Source organism: Heloderma suspectum, chromosome 1 (assembly GCF_057233095.1).
Source record: "Heloderma suspectum isolate Gila_16-S chromosome 1, 16-S_ref, whole genome shotgun sequence".
NCBI classification, from domain to species: domain Eukaryota; kingdom Metazoa; phylum Chordata; class Lepidosauria; order Squamata; family Helodermatidae; genus Heloderma; species Heloderma suspectum.
Genome location: NC_139458.1, coordinates 20,168,657 through 20,182,857, shown reverse-complemented (window position 1 = coordinate 20,182,857; position 14,201 = coordinate 20,168,657). Strand labels below are relative to the sequence as shown.

General features: G+C 47.0%; 1 long non-coding RNA gene across 1 annotated transcript in view; it reads left to right on the top strand.

Moving 5' to 3' along the window:
* LOC146356984 (uncharacterized) overlaps positions 1–13,944 on the top strand; it is a 33,693-nt gene extending 19,749 nt beyond the window's left edge. Inside the window, exons 3-4 of the long non-coding RNA XR_014786548.1 lie at positions 2,147–2,252; positions 13,051–13,944. This is a non-coding gene — a long non-coding RNA (uncharacterized LOC146356984). The remainder of the gene's footprint in view (positions 1–2,146; positions 2,253–13,050) is intronic.
* Positions 13,945–14,201: the final 257 nt, after the last annotated feature.

The window sequence follows — 14,201 nt, the reverse complement described above, 5'->3', positions numbered from 1 at the left end:
CAGACTCAACCAGCTTCTTCTGTGAAGCCATTGGCTTAACCCACAACTGAAAAGACACTTAAATATATGTAACTGTATTTGTACATGAGGCTGTATTTACATTTCTTCCTCTCTTTCTTATCTCCTCAACTGTTAATCTTTAAATAGTAAGCTTCTCAGGTTAGGGGCTCCTGACAGATAGCTGCTGGAAAAGAGGTAGAGTATTTAGAGCAGGGAAGTTAAGGATGTCATATTTCAGCTTCACAACAACCCTGGAAGGTAGGATAAGTTAGGATATAATGCCTTGCCCAAGGTAATTCAGCGAGATTCATTATTCAGCAAGTATTCAAACCCAGGTCTCTCTGATCTAAGCCCAATACTCTGTAGATTATGTCACACAGTACCTAATGAAAATAAGATATTTCTTACCACTGAAGATGTCAAATGATGTGTGCATGTATGTATGTATATGTGTATACACACCCATACATACACAAATAGAAAGAGAGAGAGAGAGAGAGAGAGAGAGAGAGAGAGAGAGAAGAATATAAGAAGAGGATCCAACCAAGGGTCATAGAATCATAGAATAGTAGGGCTGGAAGGGGCCCACAAGGCCATCGAGTCCAACCCCCTGCTCAATGCAGGAATCCAAGTCAGAGCATCCCTGACAGGTGGCTGTCCAGCCTCGTCTTGAATGCCTCCAGTGTGGGAGAGCCCACCACCTCCCTAGGTCATTGGTTTCATTGTTGTATTGCTCTGACAGTCAGGAAGTTTTTCCTGATGTTCAGCCGCAATCTGGCTTCCTGTAACTTGAGTCCATCTAGTCCTGCACTCTGCCTGTACAGTTGCCAACCAGGTGCCCATGGGAAGTCCACAATCAGGACATGAGTGCAACAGTACACTCCCACCCATGTTCCCCCAGCAACTGGTGTACACGTACATCAGCATACTGCCTCTGATCTTGGAGGTAGCACATAGCCATTAGGACTAGTAGTCACTGATAGCTTCATCTAGGGATGTCAGAGAAATCTGCCACAGACCCCAGTGAGGCTGAATTCAAAGAAATCTGGACTCTGGAGTCTGTGACGGAATGGGGCACTCACCTCTGCCCTCCCTGGAATCCATTGTGAAGCCGGCTCCTCTCCACGGCCAGCTCCATATAGCCAGCTATATGGCCGCCACTGCCATGCTGTATGGCTGAGGAGGAAGGCATCTGGATGCAAATGGTGTCCACTACGCCATTTGCAGCCATATAGCTGTTAGATTAACCTAAATACAAGTGGGCCTTCGGAAGCATTACTAACAACAAAGCTAGCGGAGATGACAGTCTTCCAGCTGAGCTATTTAAGATCCTAAAAGATGATGCTGTTAAAGTGATGCACTCAATATGCCAACAAATTCGGAACTAGGGATGTACGAAAGTGACTTACCTTTCGTGGATTATGTTGATGGTGGGGGGGAGGCGTTCCATCCCTACCCCTGGAATCCTGGCCAGGGGGGGAGGCGGTCCGTTCCTCCCCCTGGAATCCTTGAATGGCCAGCTGTGCTCCACGGCAGCTCCAGAGAGCAGCCGGCCAGGCCTGGCCCGGACAGGCCAGAGCCGTCCGCAGCCAGTTTTCTGGCCATGGAGGGCTCTGGGAAAAAAACAAAAAACAACAGCGTACGCAAATGGCGGCGGCTATGGCCGCCGCCAATTGCGTTCCTTCTTTTTGGCTGTCTTAATCTAACTAAATATTTATGTAGACTATGACGGAAAAAATCAAGGGGAGCGCAAATAGCGTAGCGGGCGCTATTTGCGTCCCTTTTTCATTCACTGTTTTAGCCTACGTAAATCTTTATGTAGGCTAAAACGGCGAATCAAAAGGGGACGCAAATAGCACCCGCTACGCTATTTGCGTTCCCCTTGATTTTCGCCATCATAGTCTACGTAAAGATTTACGTAGATTAAGATGGTAAAAAGAAGGAATGCAAATGGCGGCGGCCGTAGTCGCCGCCATTTGCGTACGCGTGTTTTTTGTTTAAACCCACCGCGAACCATGATAGGCTACGTAAAGATTTGCGTAGCTTATCACGTCTTTTTTTCTTTTTTTAAAAACCTAGACATGATAGGCTACATAAATCTTTACGTAGCCTATCATGCCTTTTCTTTTCTTTTTTTTTTCACAAGCCTGGAAATGGCGGCGGAGGCAGCCAGTCGGAAGACCGCCCGCCGCCGCTGCCGCCACCGCCAGAGCCGCTGCCAGAGCTGCCGCCACCCGGAAGATCCACCCCAGGTAAGTCTCACCCGGGGGGATCTGTGGGGGGCGGGGGGGTGGCAGGCCGTTGCACCACAGATTTTGGGGGGCCGAATGCACTGGCATTTGGCCTCACCGAGATCCATGGCAGAATTCTCTGACATCCCTATTCGGAACACTCAACAGTGGCCACAAGACTGGAAAAGGTCAGTTTACATTCCAATTCCAAAGAAGGGCAATGCCAAAGAGTGTTCAAACTACTGCACAATTGTGCTCATTTCACATGCCAGCAAGGTTATGCTCAAAATCCTACAAGCTAGGCTTCAGCAGCATGTGAACCGAGAAGCTGCTGCCGCCACCATTACAAAATAAAAAAGTAAACAAAAAACACACACCCGTGATAGGCTACGAGATGATTTACGTAGCCTATCATGGCTAGATTTCCAAAGTCAGCCATGATAGGCTACGTAAATCGTCACGTAGCCTATCACGGGTGACTTTGGGAAAAAAAAAGCGCGTACGTAAATGGCGGTGGCCCATTGGCGCTGCCATTTGCATTCCTTGTTTTGGCACATCTAGTCTACGTTAAGATTTATGTAGACTACGGTGAAAATAAGGGCAACGCAAATAGCGTGCCCTTATTTTCGCCGTAGTCTACGTAAATCTTTACGTAGACTAGACGTGCCAAAATAAGGAATGCAAATGGCGGCACCCATGGGCCGCCGCCATTTGCGTACGGGCTTTCCCCCCCCCAAAGTCACCAGTGATAGGCTACGTGATGATTAACATAGCCTATCACGGCTGACTTTGGACATCTAGCCGTGATAGGCTACGTTAATCATTACGTAGCCTATCATGGGTTTTTTTTCCCCCCACTTTTTCTTTCACGGCTGGGGAGACGGGGCGCTTCTCCCCGGCCTGAATTTCAGATGGGTGACGCGGGGTGCCTCCCCCCTCTCGCCTGAACTTCAGGGGGAGAAGGGAAGTGCCTCCCCCCCACCGCGAAGCAAGCTGCGGGACAAGGTAAGTCCCTTTCGTACATCTAGGGATGGCGGATAATTTCTCCCCGAAACTTCGGGGGGCCGAGCGCCAACGTGTTCGGCCCCCCGAACAAGTTTCGGGGAGAAATCCTCCGAACCCCCCTGCCCCCCGCACCTCCCCCGGGACGGGACTTACCTTCGCAGAATGTCCCTCCCGGCGGCGGGTCCGGCCGGCGGTTCGGTGGGTGTTCGAGCGGGGCGGGAGCGGCAGCCGGTCTTTCGACCAGCTGCCGCCGCCGCCATTGCAATAAAAGAAAAAAAAACGCCCCCTGATAGGCTACGTGACGATTAACGTAGCCTATCACGGCTAGATTTGCAAAGTCAGCCGTGATAGGCTACGTCAATCGTCACGTAGCCTATCACGGGTGACTTTAAAAAAAAAAAAAGCGCGTACGGATAATGGCGGCCCCCATAGGGAGCCGCCATTCCCGTTCCTTATTTGGTCACTGTAGTCTACGTAAATCTTTCCATCGACTATGGCGAAAATAAGGGCAACGCAAATACCGTTGCCCTTATTTTCGCCGTAGTCTACGTAAACATTTACGTAGACTACAGCGACCAAATAAGGAACGGGAATGGCGGCTCCCTATGGGGGCCGCCATTAGCGTACGCGCTTTTTTTTTTTTAAGTCACCCGTGATAGGCTACGTGACGATTGACGTAGCCTATCACGGCTGACTTTGCAAATCTAGCCGTGATAGGCTACGTTAATCGTCACGTAGCCTATCAGGGGGTGTTTTTTTTTTTAACTTTCTCGTTCGCAGCTGGGCGAGGCGGGAAGCCTCCCCCGGGCCTGAACTTCACGGGGGGAGCAGCGAAGCGCCTCCCCCCCACCGCGAACAAGCTTCGGTGAAAGGTAAGGGACTTTCGTCCACCCCTACGTACATCCCTAGTACCAGACCACCTTACCTGTCTCCCGAGAAACCTGTACGAAGGTCAAGAAGCAACAGTAAGAACCAGACATGGAAAAACCGATTGGTTCAAAATTGGGAAAGGAATATGACAAGGCTGCATATTGTCGCCCTGCTTATTTAACTTATATGCAGAGTTAGGGATGGACGAAAGTCCCTTACCTGGTCCCGCAGCTTGCTTCGCTGTGGGGGGGAGGCACTCCGTCCCTCCCCCCAAAATTCTGGGTGGGGTGGGAGGTGCCCCATCCCTCCCCACCGAAATTCTGGTTGGGGGGGAGGCGCCCCATCCCTCCGGCTGCGAATCTCATCTCCTGCCAGGACGCAAATGGCGGTGGCCATAGCCGCTGCTGTTTGTGTCCCTGCAGTCAGCCATGATAGGCTACATAAAGTTTACGTAGCCTATCAAGGCTGACTTTGGGGAAAAAAAAACACGTGTACGCAAATGGCAGCGCCCATGCGTGCCGCCAGTTGCGTTCCTTATTTGGGCACGTGTAGTCTACGCAAACATTTACATAGACTACGGTGAAAATAAGGGCAACGCAAATAGCCCTTATTTTCACCATAGTCTACGTAAATGTTTACGTAGACTTCATGTGCCCAAATAAGGAATGCAAATGGTGGCGCCCATGGTCACCGCCATTTGCGTACATGCTTTCCCCCCCCCAAAGTCAGCCGTGATAGGCTACGTAAACATTTACGTAGCCTATCACAGTGTTTTTTTTAAAATCTAGCCGTGATAGGCTACATAAATCTTTATGTAGCCTATCACTTTTTTTTTTTTTAACTTGGAAATGGCGGTGGCGGTAGCCGGTCGGAAGGCCGCCGGGAGCTGCCGCTGCCAGGGACATTCGACAAAGGTAAGTCCGATCCCAGGGTGGCGGGGGGGGGTGGCGGACCGTTTCTCCACCAATTTCTGGGGGCCAAATGCGTTAGCATTCGGCCTCCCGGAGATTCGTGGAGAAATCCTCCGACATCCCAATGCAGAGTACATCATGAGAAATGCCGGGTTGGATGAATCACAAGCCGGAATTAAGATTGCCGGGAGAATTATCAACAACCTCAGATACGCAGATGATACCACCCTAATGGCAGAAAGCGAAGAGGATCTCAAGAGCCTCTTGTTGAGGGTGAAAGTGGAGAGTGCAAAAGCTGGTCTGAAACTCAACATTAAAAAAACTAAGATCATGGCATCTGCCCCCATCACTTCCTGGCATATAGAAGGGGAAGAAGTGGAAGCAGTGACAGATTTTATTTTCTTGTGCTCCAAGATCACTGCAGACGGTGACTGTAGCCACGAAATTAAAAGACGCTTGCTCCTTGGGAAGAAAGCTATGGCCAACCTAGACAGCATAGTAAGAAGCAGAGACATCACCTTGCCGACAAAGGTTCATATAATCAAAGCTATGGTTTTCCCAGTAGTAACGTATGGCTGTGAGAGCTGGACTGTAAGGAAGGCTGAGCGCTGAAGAATTGATGCTTTCGAACTGCGAATGTTGGCGATTTGATCTCTAGTTCCTCTGCCTCTTCGGAACCCAGCTTGTACTTCTGGTAGTTCTCGGTTCACATGCTGCTGAACCCTAGCTTGTAGGATTTTGAGCATAACCTTGCTGGCATATGAAATTAGCACAATTGTGCGGTAGTTTGAACACTCTTTGGCGTTGCTCTTCTTTGGAATTGGAATGTAAACTGACCTTTTCCAGTCTTGTTGAGTGTTCCAAATTTGTTGGCATATTGAGTGCAGCACTTTAACAGCATCATCTTTTAGGATTTTAAATAGCTCAGCTGGAATACTGTCATCTCCGCTAGCTTTGTTGTTGGTAATGCTTCCTAAGGCCCACTTGACTTCACTCTAGAGGATGTCTGGCTCAAGTTCAGTGACTGCACTATCATGGCTATCAGGGACATTAAGATCTTTCTTGTAGAGTTCTTCTGTGTTTTCTTTCCACCTCTTCTTAATCCCATCTGCTTCTGTTAGGTCCCTGCCGTCTTTGTCCTTTATCATGCCCGTCTTTGCACAAAACATTCCCTTGAGATCTCCAGTTTTCTTGAAAAGATCTCTAGTCTTTCCCATTCTATTGTTTTCCTTGATTTCTTTGCATTGTTCATTTAAAAAGGCCTTCTTGTCTCTCCTTGCTATTCTCTGGAACTCTGCATTCAGTTGGATGTATCTTCCCCTTTCTCCCTTGCTTTTTGCTTCCCTTCTTTCCTCAGCTACTTGTAAAGCCTCATCAGACAGCCACTTGGCTTTCTTGCATTTCTTTTTCTTTGGCATGGATTGAGTTGCTCCCTCCTGAACAACGTTATAGACCTCCGTCCATAGTTCCTCAGGCACTCTGTCTATCAGGTCTAATCCCTGAAATCTATTCCTCACCTCCACCATATATTCATAAGGGATATGATTTAGGTCATACCTGAATGGTTTAGTGGTTTTCCCTACGTTCTTCAATTTCAGCTGAAATTTTGCAAGAAGCAGCTCATGATCTGAGCCACAGTCAGCTCCAGGTCTTGTTTTTACTGACTGTATGGAGCTTCTCCATCTTTGGCTGCAAAGTATATAATCAATCTGATTTTGATATTGACCATCTGGTGATGTCCATGTGTACAGTCACCTCTCGTGCTGTTGGAAAAGAGTGTTTGCTATGATCAGCGTGTTCTCTTGGCAAAACTCTATTAGCCTTTGTCCTGCTTCATTTTGTACACCAAGGCCATGCTTGCCTGTTATCCTGGTGATTTCTTGACTTCCTACTTTGGCATTCCAATCCCCTATGATGAAGAGGACATCTTTTTTTTGGTGTTAGTTCTAGAAGGTGTTGTAGGTCTTCATAGAACCGATCAACCTCAGCTTCTTCGACCTCAGTGGTTGGGGCATAGACTTGAATTACTGTGATGTTGAATGGTTTGCCTTGGATTCGTACTGAGATCATTCTATTGTTTTTGAGATTGTACCCCAGTACTGCTTTTCCCACCCTTTTATTGTCTATGAGTGCTACTCCATTTCTTCTAAGGGATTCTTGCCCACAGTAGTAGATATAATTGTCACCTGAATTAAATTTGCCCATGCTTGTCCATTTCAGTTCGCTAGTTCCCAAGATGTCGATGTTCAATCTTGCCATCTCATGTTTGACCACCTCCAGCTTACCTTGATTCATTGATCTGACATTCCAGGTTCCTAAACAATATTGTTCTTTACAGCATCGGATTTTCTTTTCAACACCAGACACATCCACAGCTGAGTGTCCTTTCGGCTTTGGCCTAGCTGCTTCACTCTTTCTGGCGCTACTTGGAAATACCCTCTGCTCTTCCCCAGTGGTATATTGGACACCTTCTGACCTGAGGGGCTCATCTTCCAGCATCATCTCTTTTAGCCTTGTGATACGTTCCATAGGGTTTTCTTGGCAAGAATACTGGAGTGGGTTGCCATTTCCTTCTCCAGTGGACCACATTTTGTCAGAACTCTCTGCCATGACCTGTCCGTCTTGGGTGGCCCTGCATGGCATAGCTTATGGCTTCACTGAGTTATGCAAGCCCCTTCGCCACAACAAGGCAGTGATCCATGAAGGGGCCCTATATATGGCTTCTCCCTTAAAGACACAGGGCTTATATGAGATGATCCACTGGCGTACAATGAAGCAGCCTTCTTCAGGGTTCATGGGCAGTATGGTTTTCCATTCCATCTCCCTTGATTTGATTTTTTAAAAAAGCTTTAAGCTGATAGGCACTTACAACAAATGTAAATTAAAATGTCTGCCATTTTGAGCAGAAAGCACACTGCATTTTTTTTAAGGAATTGCCCAATCATTTCAGCATCACAACAACCCCCTCTCATGATTTAAAAGCCTTGTAAACATGTCAAGATGGTTGGTTTGTTCTACCATTTTTGTACCATCCATTGTGCTGGATATGTAAAAGGAAATGCAATTTATTTTGTCCTTTGGGAGCTCAACATTTCTCTCACTGATGTGTGACAACTATTATCATATTTATTGTCAGTATTATTTTCTAAGCATGTATGTGATGCATTGTGAGCATTTCATACAGATAAAGCCATCAATATCTTCCTGCTGGACTCTTTCTCTCTCCCCTATTCTCCATCTTGGTTATGAATTGGCAATGCTGGCTGGGAAAGTATTGGGAGGAAATGGATGGAAGGATAGGACAAAAGAAACATCCCCAAAAGGTTCTGTTAGGAATAGAATTGCCACTAACATTTCACTCTAAGTGAATGTATGTGTTTTTCCCCCTTAAGCAAGAATATCTGAACATTCTGAGGGCAGCCAAAGGAGTTTTGGGTAAAACGAGCAACATTTTTTAAAAAAAAAATTAGGTTACAAAGTGATGGAATTCAAAGTGAATGTGGAGGTTCCTCTCCAGGCAAAACATCTGAGGAGTTTTTGTTTAAAGTTGTGAACTTCCTCAGGGTAGTTTTGCACATTTCTAATGAATTAATTACCCCCCCCAAAAAAATATTTTCCAATTTGGTACCCTCTCTCTATATTTTGCACTTCAGTTCCCATCAGCCCAATCATCAGTAGTTTTGGGAGTTGTAGTCCAAAACATCTGGTGGGCACCAGGTTAGGAAAGGTTGTGCTAAACATTGATGGGCAGTTTCAAGGCCCTTGCTCTCCTTGCCAATGGTTCTTGATCTTTAAATTAGACCTGGACTGGGCAGCCTTTCAAACAGAGAATGTAGGGGAATGCCCTCTGACAGCCCTTCTAATAGAGGACTGTGCTCTGTAAAATAGGGTGACCCAGAATGCATTGTTTCCTTGGACTTCCAAAAGGCTTTTGACAAAGTCCCTCATCAAAGGCTCCTGAGCAAATGTAGCCATCTTGGAATAAGATGACAGGTCTTCTAATGGATCAGTAGGAATGTGAGAACTCCCCTGCCTTCTCTGGGTGCCCTCAGAAGTGTGGCTCCCGCTTGCCCCCCCCCCCGGACCTACGCTCGATGAGTTGCATGGACTCACCATGATCCTGTCTGGTGAGCGCCTGCTATTTTACCACCTTTGTTGTCTGTGCAAAAAGGAAGTTTGTTTTTTTAAAAAATGTGCGTATTTAAATATGTGCAGTTTGGGGTCAGGAAAGCTTAATATGTGCCATACCAGAGGCATTATACCTCTAATATTGTGCACACTCAACTTTCCTGGCCTCAAACTATGCATATTTAAATATGCACATTTTGTAAAACTTCCTTTTTTCTCAGACAACAAAGGCGGGAAAATGGCTGGTGCTCAGCGGACCAATTGTGGTGAGTCTGGGAGTGTGCAAGCAGGGGGTGAGTGGGTGCGAGCAGGGGGCAAGTGAGGACAGCGTCTCAGCAGGTGCAGTCTGGGGCTCGGGGGTGGGGTGGGCAGAGGACTCCTGGACCAAGTCGGGTGCCTGCAAAATCCCTATGGATCAGTAACTGGTTAAAGAACAGAGTTGGGCTACATTGTAAATTCTCCAAATGGAGGGAAGTAAATAGTGGGGTCCCACAGGGATCTGTATTGGGATCAATGCTTTTCAACTTGTTCATAAATGATCTGGAATTAGGAGCGAGCAGTGAAGTGGCCAAGTTTGCTGATGACACCAAAATATTTAGAGTGGTTAAAACAAAAAGGGATTGTGAAGAGCTCCAAAAGGATCTCTCCAAACTGGGAGAATGGGCAAATGCAGTTCAATCCAAGCAAGTGTACAGTGATGCACACTGGGGCAAAACATCCCAACTTCAAGTATTAACCTGATGGGATCTGAGCTAGCATGACTGACCAAGAAAGAGATCTTGGGGTTGTGGAGGACAGCTCTATGAAAATGTTAACCCAGTGTGCAGATGCTGTTCAAAAAAAGGCAATTATGTTTTCTAATTATGTTAGGCATAATTAGAAAAGGAACTGTGAATAAAATTGCCAACAGCATACTGCCTTTATACAAATCTATGGTGTGACCACACTTGGAATACTGTGTACAGTTCTGGTCACCACACCTAAAAAAATATATTGTAGAGCTGGAAAAAGTGCAGAAAAGGGCAACTGAAATGATCAAGGGGTTGGAAGATCTCCCCTATGAGAGAAGGACCATGTTTCCATGACAACAAAGGTAGGGATGGCAAAGAATTTCTCCCTGAACCTTCGGGAGGCCGAGCGCCATCGCATTCGGCCCCCCGAAGTTGGTTGAGAAATTCTCTGCCGGTCCCCGGCCCCCCGCCCCCCCCGGGACGGGACTTACCTTCGGTGAATGTCCCTCTCGGCGGAGGGTCCTGGCAGTGGTTCGGCGGCGTTTTGTCGTGGGTGGGGGTGGCGGCCGGTCTCCCAACCGGCTGCTGCCGCTGCCATTGCAAAAAAAAAAAGTAAAAAAAACACACAACCACACCCGTGATAGGCTACGTGATGATTTACGTAGCCTATCACGGCTAGATTTCCAAAGTCAGCCATGATAGGCTATGTAAATCGTCACATAGCCTATCATGGGTGACTTTGGAAAAAAAAAGCGCGTATGCAAATGGCGGCTCCCATGGGGACCTCCATTTGTGTTCCTTATTTTGGCACATCTAGTCTACGTAAAGATTTACGTAGACTACGGAGAAAATAAGGGAACGCTATTTGCGTTGCCCTTATTTTCGCCGTAGTCTACGTAAATCTTTACGGAGACTAGACGTGCCAAAATAAGGAACGCAAATGGCGGTCCCCATGGGAGCCGCCATTTGCATACGCGCTTTTTTTTTTCAAAGTCACCCATGATAGGCTATGTGACGATTTACATAGCCTATCACGGCTGACTTTGGAAATCTAGCCGTGATACGCTACGTAAATCTTCACGTAGCCTATCACGGGTGACTTTGGAAAAAAAAAAAAGTGCGTACGCACATGGGGGCTCCCATGGGGACCGCCATTTGCATTCCTTATTTTGGCACATCTAGTCTATGTAAAGATTTACGCAAATAGCGTGCCCTTATTTTTGCCGTAGTCTACGTAAATCTTCACGTAGACTAGACGTGCCAAAATAAGGAACGCAAATGGCGGCGCCCCATGGGTGCCGTCATTTGTGTACGTGCTTTTTTTTTTCAAAGTCACCCATGATAGGCTACGTGATGATTTACGTAGCCTATCACGGCTGACTTTGGAAATCTCGCCGTGATAGACTAGATAAATCGTTACGTAGCCTATCATGGGGGTGCGTGTTTTTTTTTACTTTCCTTTTTTTTTGCAATGGCGGCAGCAGCAGCCAGTCGGGAGACCGGCCGCTGCCCCCGCCCCTGCCGAACTGCCGCCGAACCGCCGCCGGGACCTGCCACCGGGAGGGACATTCGCCGAAGGTAAGTCCCATCCCGGGGGGGGGGCGGGGGGCCAGAGGAGAATTTCCCCAACACTTTCGGGGGGCCGAATGCGTCGGCACTCAGCCTCCCGAAGATTCGTGGAGAAATTCTCCACCAACCCTAGTTCTCGGCACCATTAAAAATCACTTCACAGAGCATACTTCCTGGTGGGGGTGAGAGTTGTAATGAATGACATCTGACTGGCAGGGGCTGTTCAACCACTAAGAGAGGCTTCCCCCTCCCCCTTTCTCCTTTCCCCTGAAATGCCAAATGCACCTTCATTTCAGGAGCAAGCCTCATTGAGCACAAGGGGAGTTACTCCTGAGTAGACATACTTGTGCTTGTGCTGGGATAGGGGGGAGACACAGGGATGGAAAACCAGCCCCCCTTTCTAACTGCAGGATCTCTATAAGGAAGGTGTGAACTAGTTACCTCCTAAGGCAATAAACCAAGCCATGGAGAATCACAGGTTCAGTAAAGCGCTTTATAGGCTTCAGGGAATCACTGGTTTAAATGCTGTATTCTATTAAGGGGAATCTCTGTAAATTCTGATGTGGGCATTCAGATGGTAAGCCTCATTCAGCACATCGGGAGTTATTTCCGAGTAGACACACATATGCTTGTGCTGGGAAAGAGGGGGGAGGAGAACACAGGGATGGGAAACCACCCCCCTTTCTAACCCGATGCTGCCCAGGATCTCTATAATGAAGGTGTGAAGTAGTTACTTCCAAAGGCAATAAACCAAACAACGGAGAATCGGAGCCTTGAGATTAGGGACTCACTAAGGGAATTTGCTCTTTAAACTGTGCCATTTGAATTGAGGGGGATCTCTGTAAGCTCTGCTGTGGACATTCAGGGGACAAGCCTCACTGAGCACAATGGGAGTGACTTCAGAGTAGACACGAACTGGTTTGTGCAGGGATGGGAAACACACAAGAAACACCCCTTGACTGGGGTCACGGTGAAAGGCGCACCCCTGGCCAGGGCTAGCATACCTGAGGTAAATGTGGGGCTTGGGGCACACAGCAATTATATGGGGAGAACCCAGAATCTTCTTGATCTGATCCAGCAGGGCTCTTCTGATGTTCTCATGTTCTAATGACACAAGAATAGGAGCCTACCCACTGGCCATGTATTGCAGCTAGGGATGTCAGAGGAATCCAGAAAGGAATCTAATGGGTTCAGATCTCTATGAGCTGAACCCACAAATTCTGCAACTGGGATGCTTTTCCTGAGTTCCACAGATTCCATGGACCTGAGGGCCATTTTTTTTTTTTTTTACTTTTTGGAACTGTATGCAAAAGTAGTCATAGAAATATATGTAAAATTAAAAAGCACCAGCCAAAAATGCACATTTCCACCTTAGGCTAAAACCCGAAGATGCTCATTTTGGGGGATTTATGCATTGGGGGGGATTTGCACATGTTCACAACTGTGAACATGTGCAAATGCAAATTTGTGCAAATTCAGGAAATTGGAAAAATCCGATTCAGTCAATGAGCAGAGGACAGAATGAAAGTCACCTGACAATCTGAGAAGTGCAGGTGGAATGGATTTTACAAATGCTTGACAACCTCATTGTTTCTGTCATTGCAGGCAGGCAGCACAACTGGGAGGTGTATCAGTCCCCTGGTGACCCACCAGACATGGCTGATGGGCTTTTTTGCCATACTGTCACAGAGAGGAAGGCCAGGATCTCTTCTCGATCATCCCAGAGTGCAGGACACAGAATAGTGGGCTCAAGTTACAGGAAGCCAGATTCTGGCTGAACATCAGGAAAAACTTCCTGACTGTTACAGCAATACGACAATGGAACCAATGACCTAGGGAAGTGGTGGGCTCTCCCACACTGGAGGCGTTCAAGATGAGGCTGGACAGGGATGTCAGGGATGTTTTGACTTGGATTCCTGCATTGAGAAGGGGTTGGACTCGATGGTCTTGTAGGCCCCTTCCAACCCTACTATTTCATGATTCTACTGTGTTAGGCCTGTATTGTGGGCTTTAGAAGTTCTGAGGATGTGGCTCATTCCAAGACTGGCTACTGGTCATTGATCAGTCCCCCATTGTTCAGTATCAAGTTCCAACAATACAGAAACAATACTGCAACTAGCAAGAGGGCCATTTCTCAAAACAGATTAGCACAGCTATTCCAGTCTCCTTAAAGCCAGCTCTGATATATAAGGAGCAGGAAAACAGAGAGAATCTCTCTCAGGGCAAAATTTTGTAAAGGGCAAAGGAAAAAAAAAAAGAGGCTCTGTAATCTCCCCTGGGCTTCGTAAGTCACACCGCAACGAAAGTCCCCAAGAAGCTGCTGTGCCTTTGCAGTCTGTCAGTTTTATGTTGAATGTTTGCACAGATCTTTGATCTCTTATTTACACATATTTCTCCAGGACAAGGAAACTGGCAGAAATGGAAATTCTATTTATATAAATCTTGTTGTACCCCCAGAGGTCAAGAACCACAACATTTCAAACAAAGTGGAAGGAATTTATCTGTGCTTTCTAGTGTTCGAGAGGATAAAGATACACATTTCAGATCGCAGCTATGGGTTAGGAATGGAGCCCAAATTAATGGCCAGATACATTCCATGTTGTATTTTGATAGTACTGAACAACTGTTTAAATCCCTGGTGAATTTCGTCTGCTGTTTACTTGTATTTACAAACCACAAATGTGAGATACTTTTACACATTCCAATTACCCTTTGCCTAATTACCTAATTACCAGTTGCCTTCCGGCTCAGACTCA